The sequence below is a fragment of the Pezoporus flaviventris genome, unplaced genomic scaffold (assembly GCF_033815535.1).
Source record: "Pezoporus flaviventris isolate CSIRO_AGI_PZ_B2104156 unplaced genomic scaffold, CSIRO_AGI_Pfla_v1 ptg000001l, whole genome shotgun sequence".
Lineage (NCBI taxonomy): Eukaryota > Metazoa > Chordata > Aves > Psittaciformes > Psittacidae > Pezoporus > Pezoporus flaviventris.
Window position 1 is genome coordinate 741,001 of NW_026892549.1, and position 9,154 is coordinate 750,154.

At 43.9% G+C, this 9,154-nt stretch overlaps 2 long non-coding RNA genes across 4 annotated transcripts; one reads left to right on the plus strand and one right to left on the minus strand.

Moving 5' to 3' along the window:
- Positions 1 to 797: 797 nt before the first annotated feature.
- On the minus strand, positions 798 to 2,190 carry LOC133271825 (uncharacterized). Of its 3 annotated transcripts, none has more exons than XR_009744279.1 (3): positions 1,523 to 2,190; positions 1,135 to 1,188; positions 798 to 968 (listed from the first exon to the last, which is right to left on the minus strand). It is a non-coding gene; the product is annotated as an uncharacterized LOC133271825 (long non-coding RNA). The 3 variants fall into 3 exon arrangements; XR_009744288.1 differs by having other exon boundaries at positions 1,094 to 1,188; XR_009744273.1 differs by having other exon boundaries at positions 798 to 1,188.
- Positions 2,191 to 6,794: 4,604 nt separating this feature from the next.
- On the plus strand, positions 6,795 to 8,783 carry LOC133271183 (uncharacterized). Its single transcript, XR_009744143.1, has 2 exons — positions 6,795 to 8,257; positions 8,345 to 8,783. It is a non-coding gene; the product is annotated as an uncharacterized LOC133271183 (long non-coding RNA).
- The last annotated feature ends 371 nt before the right edge of the window (positions 8,784 to 9,154 follow it).

Genomic DNA, 9,154 nt, shown 5'->3' on the forward strand with positions numbered 1-9,154 from the left:
CTGAAGGCAGTCTAAGCACTTGTTAGATCTCTGATGGCCTGAGGTACCTAATCACTGTGTTTCATTGTTCTCATTGTTCAATATCTCTGTATCGTTTTTTCTGTCCCTTCTGATACAGAGGGCTATCTTTCTGCTAATATAGTTTATTGAATAGTAGTGGTGGCTTATGAATGAACTTCATGAACACCAATGAGTATAAATAAACCTCATTCATAACATGCATTTTAAATGTGATGAATTTATCCTCTCCCTCACTTTCAAACACAGAAAATATATTCTACAGAAAAGCTGAGGTTGTGAAAATGTTCTTTAAAGAATAAGATAGGGAAGAGCAGGCTGGGAAATACTTACAGGTGATTCCCCTTCCTTCCTGGAAACAGCCTTTAAAAGGCACTAGTAGTGTTGTCACTGGAGCTAGAGTTCAATAAAAGGAGGCCTTTGCCCACATCACCTCTCTTTTTAGTAGGGCCCTGTCACACAGATAAAGTGTGAAATAAAATATAATCTGAAGGGGGACTCTGAAATGTCCTCCTACTGTAAAACTTCAGGCCAGTTCTGTCCAGACTAAATAAAAGCCATTGGATCTACATATCTCTCCCATCCAGAATCATTGTTTCAGTAATCAGAAAAGAGTGAGTACTGTTGTGTGGTATTTACAGCTGTCAGTGATTTCATGAGCTGTTGTAAACATCCCTGCCATTTAAAGATCATGAAGTATGTTGAGAGTATGTTGACCATATACTATCATGGTCAGCGCCTTTTTAGTAAAAATGAAAATGTATTTAAGACCTCATGGCTGACTGTGATGGATTGGTTTCCATCATAAAAACTGAAATGCTTTAATGAGAAAGGGCTTTATGAGTCTAGCTGTTAGCCATGGGGTTGTCATCACACTGTAGCCTTCCAATTCTTTCCCTCTGGGATTAATCCAAGGCTGCTGGACCACTAATTTATTACAAAGACAGGTGCTGGAGAAAGAAAAAAAAAAAAAGAAATTAAGAAATAAAGAGTGAGAAAGAAAGAGAGAAAACAAGTGAGGAAGAAAGAGCAAGAGGATACAAGCAAGCAAGACAGAGAGAATGACAAACTTAACTACAAGACAGAATTTGCCTTGGCTATAATTTGCTTGCACACCAGATGTCTGCATGGTTCAGGCTGACAGCATTGCAGAGAGTGGGAAGCTCAGCACTGTCAAAAGACAAAAAAAAAGAAGAGAAATTCAAAAAATTAAAACAAAAATGACTTTGCTGTTTATTTCTTTCACCAGTAAAAATCGGGTCCCTCTATTCACACAGCTGGTCATACCATGCACTAACACTTCCCCTCACCAGCATGTCATTGGAGTCCTCCTCAGAATTTGACCAGATTAGATGAAAAAAATTAATTTTAATGCAGTAGGCTGAGGGAGTTGTAAAATGCCTCTCTCTAATTAGTTTATCAGTTTGAGAGTGAAGGACTTGGGTGAAGAAATGTAATGATGTCAGTTCTGTGATATCTGAACAGGCTTATTTACATTCCTCACCTTATATCTTTTCCTTTTGCACCCATCTTCCTTTCTTCACCTCTCCCCTTTCCCCCTGTCATCTGTGTTTCTTTCTTGCTTGCCAAGTACATTGCGTACCTGGGGTCAACAAGACAGTTCTGCAGATGGGTTGATGACACAGCAAAATACTTGGTATGAGATGTTTCTGTCTGGCCTACAGATGGGAAACTCATAAACACTTTATACACCCAGTCCCTCATTACTGGTTTAATAGGTTTTCTACTGGAAAGCCAAGAGCTTCCCTAGGCAATGCAAGGAGTTGCCATATGTTCAGGATACCAATTAATAGTCCTTCTAAAAATTCATGTGTTTTCAGGCTAACAGAAAAAGTTAAATTCTTTTCTTCTTGGTATGTTTTTAGTGCTTGAGAAAGGATCCAACTATGTGGGCTGTTCCATGGGTATCACAGGCTTTGCCAACTGGATGTGTACGAGTGTGAGTGATGTTTTTTGTCTTAAGTCATACAGATTGATTGCATTTAAAACATACTGCATCAGTATCTTCTGTCCCTGATACCTCATCACAGTTCCTCAGAGACAATACCACTTAATCTGCCTGAGTCAGAGTAGTGTTTCTGAGAGAGTTGCATACGTTCTTGTAACAACTGAGAAAAAGAGGCAGCTCCACACCTCCAGAGCTTTCCTCCATCCTGCTCAGAGCAATGGACCTTTTTGAAGACAGACTGTCCTGGAGTAGGAGATAATTAAGAGCGCCCTTTCTCCCCAGTGAGATTCCAAGTGTGAGCTTAGTACATTCACATCTGCCGGAAAAGAAAGTCCCAGAAGATTTTTCCATGTGTGAAGGTGAAAAGTGCTCAAATATTCTACTGGAAGAATCAGTCTTCCTGAATTCCTTTGGCTAACCTGGAATGGAAATGGTGGAACAATAACCAGGTGCCATAAGGAGCAGTGAACATAATAAAATACTCCTTTGTCTTCTCTATTTTTTCATGAAGTGCTATGAAGTGAACACCCTGCCTCTATCTGATGGCACCCTGAGGATGAAGGACTTAAGTGAAGACCACATCAGTCTGGGACAGTGGAGGATTTCAGCCTGCACGTAGTAGAAAAAAGCTCATCAGCTTTGGGTTTCTGGCTGAGTTATTCCAGAGAAATTTAATTCTTCTTCCTGTATCCCTTTTGTGATTTGAGGTTGACAGAGCATCCTTCTTTCCTCACGAGAAATACCTGAGCAGCTTTGTACCATGCCACCTTCTATCCTAGTTATAGTTATATTTTTTGTATATTATACATGTAAACCCCTCAGGAAACTGTGAAAAGTTCTGCAGACCTCAGTGAAAGTAAACTGGCTTCTCAGCGAGACAGAAATGAGGTGTGCTGAGGAAAGAACACCTCCAAAGGAAAATTCAGAGATTTGTTCTCTGAGTCATGTGCTAAATTCCTTTGTAGCTTCAAGGTCTTGGTGGCCAACAGAGACTATGTTATTCTTAGGAAGAGACTAGAAAACACGACTGAAAGTGCTAAAATGCCATTGTGTACATAGCATCACTCCCTGACCTCAAACAGTTTGAATCTCCAGCCCTCAGAAAATGTGTAACATAAAGAAAAAAGATCTAGAGCAGAAACATGGAAAGATTTCCACATAGAAAAGACTTAGAAAGGAGATCTCTGATGTAGATCGTTGACAAATAAAATACGAGAAGGATATAAATCTATGTCAGGAACATGGCGATCTCTAATGTCCTCATCATCCCAGAATGAGGGACTTTCACCTCTTTCTGAAGCACATGCCTAGTTTGAAATATGCAAGCTGTTCTTCTAAAGTCTTCATGTGAATCCCTTGGATTACCTATAACGTTTCAATTTGGGCATCTTCCTCAGGATGTCACTGAGTCAATGCCCCAGTATGAAGAACAGCCAGCAGATAGGACTGCCCCATTCACTGCAGTAGGTCTCCATGGGCAGCGAAGCAGCAATTGTGATTTCCAGTCCCAGACGAGCAACTGACTCATCCTATCTTTGTCCTTGGAGTCTCAATTTCTTCATACCAGAGACTGTTCTTCCTTCAGATTAATTCAATTTCTATGGCATTGGCTCCAGCCTGTGTACCCTGGGGGTGACTCTCTCAGCCTTTCCCTGAAGAGCATTTTAGACCAATGAGACCCCACAATTATCCCCATCATGAAAATAAGCAACATTTCCACAGAGAAAATGGGGATTTGTATTCAGAAAAGCCTGATACCTGCTGCAGAAACTACACAAAAATCATTCATGATTAGATTTTATATATGCAAGCTTCCTTTAAAATTCCAGTTTCGTAAATGCTCTGACATCTAAAAAAAAAAAAAAAAAGTGAAACATTTACGTTAAAACCAGAATTCTTGGAAATCTGTTTCTTCTGTTAGTTGCAAAGGAAAGAAGAAAATAGTCCACATTGGTAATTCTTTTGTCTACAATACAGCACAAAGGGCTTGAGGTCCTCTACAGTCTTGTCAAGTACTTCTTATTGTTATTCACATGGTGAAAACAACTTTTGTTTCTGCTTAAATGTGGTGCAGGAGAATATTTATGGAATGAATCAGATGAAGAAGTCTGGAAGAACTCATTCTTATCTACACTGATGTTCATCCCACCAACTTCAGCCACTTGTAAATTAGGTGCCTAAACTAAGTGGCTGTCTAGATTATTCAGTTAATGAAGAAAGGTAGGCATTTCCAAACAAGAAAAGCCTCTACCTCTGCGACAGGCTGGGAGAAATATTCCTCAGAGATACAAAACTTTCTCCATTGCCTAAACTGGGATCTATCCAGAATCCTGTGGAAAATCCTTAAATACTATACAGCTTTAAATTTGATGAGTTCAACCCCATCTGGAGACTGGCCTCCTGTGTAACATTAACCGTAACATTCAGTGATTGAATTTCTCCATTTTATTCTATTTCTCTAACCTTCTGGGTTGTTCCCTCTTTGGTAGAGCTATGCCAGACCCCTATGGGACAGCAGAGTGATTTTGCTGTTCCCTAATGTGACATTTTCCCCCTTAGAGCCTATCACTGTGTTTGCAGATTTTGTTTCATGCCACCTCAACATCAATCTTCTTTCTACGTCTGTCCCTTTTGCTCTTGGTGTAAGTTCTGGGGACTTTCCCACCCTGTGTCACTTCATCTGGTCACAAAGCCACAATCCCACCACAGCCTTGTTTGCCAAATGTGTTGCATAAGGTTCAGCCTTGTGGGTTTCCTCTGGAGCAAGGAGACAACAAAGATCCTCTGTGGGAGCAGAAAAAACAGCCTGCTCTCTCAGGGTGCCCTAGAAGGGGGCTTTGGCCTCTTTATTTTCAAGTGATTACAGAGTTTAATCTTAAATGGGATTACAGAACAGGAGGAAATGCTCAGAAATGGCTGAAAGTACTAAAAAGGAGATCATTTTAGTACTAACTTCCCAGTAACAACCAAGATATGCCTGGGGATACTGCCAGCAGTATCTTCCAACTGGCACTCCAGTAACATGGGCATGTCATGTTTCCCACCATCTAACACCTAAACTCCCCAGTGTGTCCTCTGACCATTCTTCCTGTACCTATGACAATCCCTGCAGTGACTCTGCAGGGCAGTACCATGTCCAGTAAGCTTATTAATTTGTGTTGTGCTCCACACCTACCATTGAGCAAGAGGCTCTGGATCACAAGCAGATTGCAGGACACTGGACACATCTAGTCTGGTGGGAGCAGAATGCCAAGAAGGTAGTGAGGCTGTCACTACCCAGCCCAGTGAATTTCTTGCTCATAAACTCATCCAGTCTCCTCTGGAAGCTCTTCTCCACCCATGACATCCTCTAGCCATGCATCTGGTCACCCAGCGCCATACAGCCTATACCAGGAAAGCAGGCTTTAGTGCACACACCTTGCACATGAGGAACCAAGGGAGGGCATTTAGCTGTCATGGTTAGTGTGGAAACTTCCTGTCCTTCCTGTTCAGCTGTAGCTGAACCCAGGACACTTCCCCTAGTGTGTTTAAGCAATGTCGTTTCATGTGCCAGCAGCTGTGTCTAAATATCTTGACCTAACATCAGGTAATATTTCTCCCCTCATTCTGTTAATGACAACTGAAAGGGAAGTATTCGGTATTCTCTATGAACACTCATGGCATACAGTTACAGGAAGGGCATTCTTAGGGTCTGTGGCCCAGCCAGGCAAGGTTCAGCTTAAGTCAGCTGCCAAGAAGCTAGAGAATTGTATAAGGACATGATTGCAGCTGAGCTGCATCTGACCACATGTACATCTGGTCCTGCAGCCTAGTAAAACTAAGAACAGGATAAGTATATATATGCTGTTTTCCCCATGTCTACATAAACATATTTAGTCTCTGCATATTTATTAATCCCCAGTGAATCTTATCTTCTCGAACTCATTCAGTCTCCAAGGGAAGCTTTTCTCCACCATGACATCCTCTGGCCATGTATCTGAGAGTTGAACTACACATTGCAGGAGGAACTGTCTCCTTGGGCTGCTTCTGACTGAGCCCCCCAGCTGCATTTAGTGCCCACCCCACGGATGCTCACCTCAGACGCTGTGCATCTTCACTGGCAGCTCCAGATTCCCCTGCACTGGTACTGCTAACGTATGGCAGCTGTGACCAATGAGCAGAGACCTTTGCAGTGAACACCTCACAACACCTCATCCTGCTTCTGCTCAGCAAAAGTAAGGAGGAAGGAAGAAAGCTTCCTTCAGGGTTTCCTAAATCAAAGTGTGTGAATAGCTGAGGTTGGGGAGGAAGTTGTCCCTTGCCAACACACACACACAGGCACAATCGTTTCTTCCATAATTCCTCGGGGCAACTGAGTTTCTAGTTGAGCCCACTGCTGAGTCATTGAGGTATAAATTCAACCAGTATGAAAACCTTCCTCCTTGACAGCAATCCAATAAAGCACAAATTAGCAGAAGAGATGAAGGAAAAAAAAACAAAACAAAAAAAAAAACAAACCACAAAACCACTAGGAACGTATTAGGGCTGACAGCCCGGTAGAAGGTCCTACAGGAGGTATCTCAGCACCTTCTCCTACAACAGCCCGCCCTGGTAAAATCTGAGCCATCCCTTTCCTGACACTCCACAACAACAAACCCAAACAGATTGATGCTTGCTCCTGAGAGATGCCAAGCAACCTTCCACTCCTACTTAAATCAGGAGATTGCAGAGAGCCCTTCACCTGGCAGGATGAAGTCTTTTGGGTGTTGAAGGGAACAGCCTGCTTTATGGCTTAAGATGAATGACAACCATCTGAGGCCTTGTCCCATGCTGTGATGGGTGGCAGGGCTGCTGTCTGAGCTGCTCTGGCCAAGTTTTACAATGGTGCCATTATCCACCAGACATCTGGCAGGCGTAGCTTCTATTTTTCCTGCCCTGTGGTGGCAGTTGTTAGGTGGAAAGGCAGGTTGGCAGGGGAAGACTGGATATTTGACATCTCCTCCCTTCTCCCCTTTGCTAACATTCCTTTGGCTTGTAAGTCTGACAAACCAGCAGCAAGAGAAGATTGTTGTAAGTTATTTGCAAGGACACAGGGTCACATGTTTTTCATCCATTCCTTTTAAGACTTCAGTGGCAACATACAAGCACCTTTCCCAAGACCCAGCAAGGAAAAGCCTGTTTGGTAAAGCAACAGAGGAAACTTGAGGTTTATTTTGTTGTTTGTAAGAATAAACACCCTCCAAAATATCCTTGAGAGTTGCTGATATTCTTAGTTATTAAAAAAACCTCTCATGAGTGTCAAGGGCAATGCAGTAGATGTAAAGCAGAGGGGGGACAAACGTCTTCGACACATTGTCAAAGGTTTCACATTTAGGCTGCCAACAGGGGCTGAGCTGCTCCACAGGCTTGTTTCCTTGAAGGAAGGAGTGCACCCTCCCCAAATATGGCCTGATTGCCTCAGCTGATGATGCTGTTATTCATTAAGACCCAAAGTGGGGATTGAGTCCCATTGTTCTCGGCACTGTGCTAACAGAATGAGGACAAGATGATCTCTGGTAACCAAACCCAGCAGGAGAGGGGATCCCTCACACCAAGCCTCTCTGCTGGGTGGTCTGCACTCTTCTGGGGACACTGGGCTTGAATGGCCAGCATTTCTCTGAGCTGCTGAGTACTAAAAGTAGAGGCAAAAGGAAAAGCAAGCAGGCAGAGGAGCTGCCCAAGGCGGTCACAATCACCAGGGAGCAGTGCTCCCCTCCAAACAGGCTCAGTGGCTTCTGCCAAGGGCAGACTCATCGATAAGCTTGTCCAAAGGCAGTGTGTCTCACTCCCTGAGTTTAACATGATGCCTTTTGGTCTCTGCAATTCCCCTAGTGCCTCTCAGAGGCGCATGGATTTGATTCTGGCAGCTGTTCAGTAGGCCACATGTTCGGCCGATCTGGATGATGCAATTGTTTTTGGGAGGACTTTCCAGGAACATTAAAATCGCCTGGAGGATGCTTGTAGCTGGCTGGAGCAGGCTGGTCTGAGAGCCGAAACCCATCCAACTGTGACTAGTCATGGTCCCAGGTGCAGCCCACTCCTCATATCATGTCTTCAGCAGGGTGTGCCTCCACCTCCAGTGAGGACAGACACCCTCGGCACAAGCCCACCCCGGCAATGGCAGCTGAAAGGACAACCAGATCCCTCTGCACAAGGTGTGGGAGTCCTGGCTTTTCTCTGTTATCTGGTAGAAGACAAGGAAGGGGAGGGAGACATGAAAGCACAGCCTGGATCTGAATTCCCAGTCTGATTGTAGCAGCACTTTTCAGCTCACATGCAGTGCTTGTGTGGATTGCAGTGCTGGTCCTGTTACCTGTCCACGTTGCTTTCCTCCTCCAGCAGGGCTCAGCTTTTGGACCTAGGAAAAGAAGCTGGGCTGTGTCCCTGCTGCAGCCATTTTGGAGAGGTGGCAGAGAGCTGCACACCCCAGCAGTCACAGGAGCCCAGAGGGGGGAAATAAAAGGATTTTTCTGAGTGAGCTGGTGATGAGGAACATCAAGTTAAGCTCTTTGGAGTGAGGTACAGTGCTCTTTTCCAGCAGAAGGATCTTGAGCTTTGGCCTAAGATGCTATCATGAGTAATGGTCAGGTGTCACGCTGGCTGCCAGTGACCAGAGGCACTGAACCCCCTGGTCTGGCAGGAGCACACTCCGATCACAGTCTGCTCCTTGCAGGGGGTAAGTAAAGTAGGTAACAAGACAGAGATTTTCCACTGTCATGCTTGGCTGATAACATGCTAGAAATAGGTGTCCATGTTAGGATCGTTTTTCTGTCCTCAGGGGAAAAAAAAAAAAAAAAAAAGCAGACAGCACTATGCCAGTTTCTGTAGATATTATGGAAAGGCAAATTTTAAAAAACTTACTTTTGACTAAGCAGATTTAAAATGACCAGCAAGTGAAGGATTACTAAGTGGGGGCACCAGAGTAAAATGGGCACAGTCCTTCTCCTGATTGCCTGCTCCTTCATCCCTGAGTCGGTCCTTTTTTTGTGAGTCCTCTCATCCAGTTCCCTCCCTCCCAGAATCCACTATGGACCTGTCCAACCTCACAGGAGGGACAGACAAAATTTTAGGTAGAGAAATACTGAGCTCACACCTTTTGCAGGAGTCTCTTGTAATACAAATTTCACACAAAGACCCCAAATGTCCTTG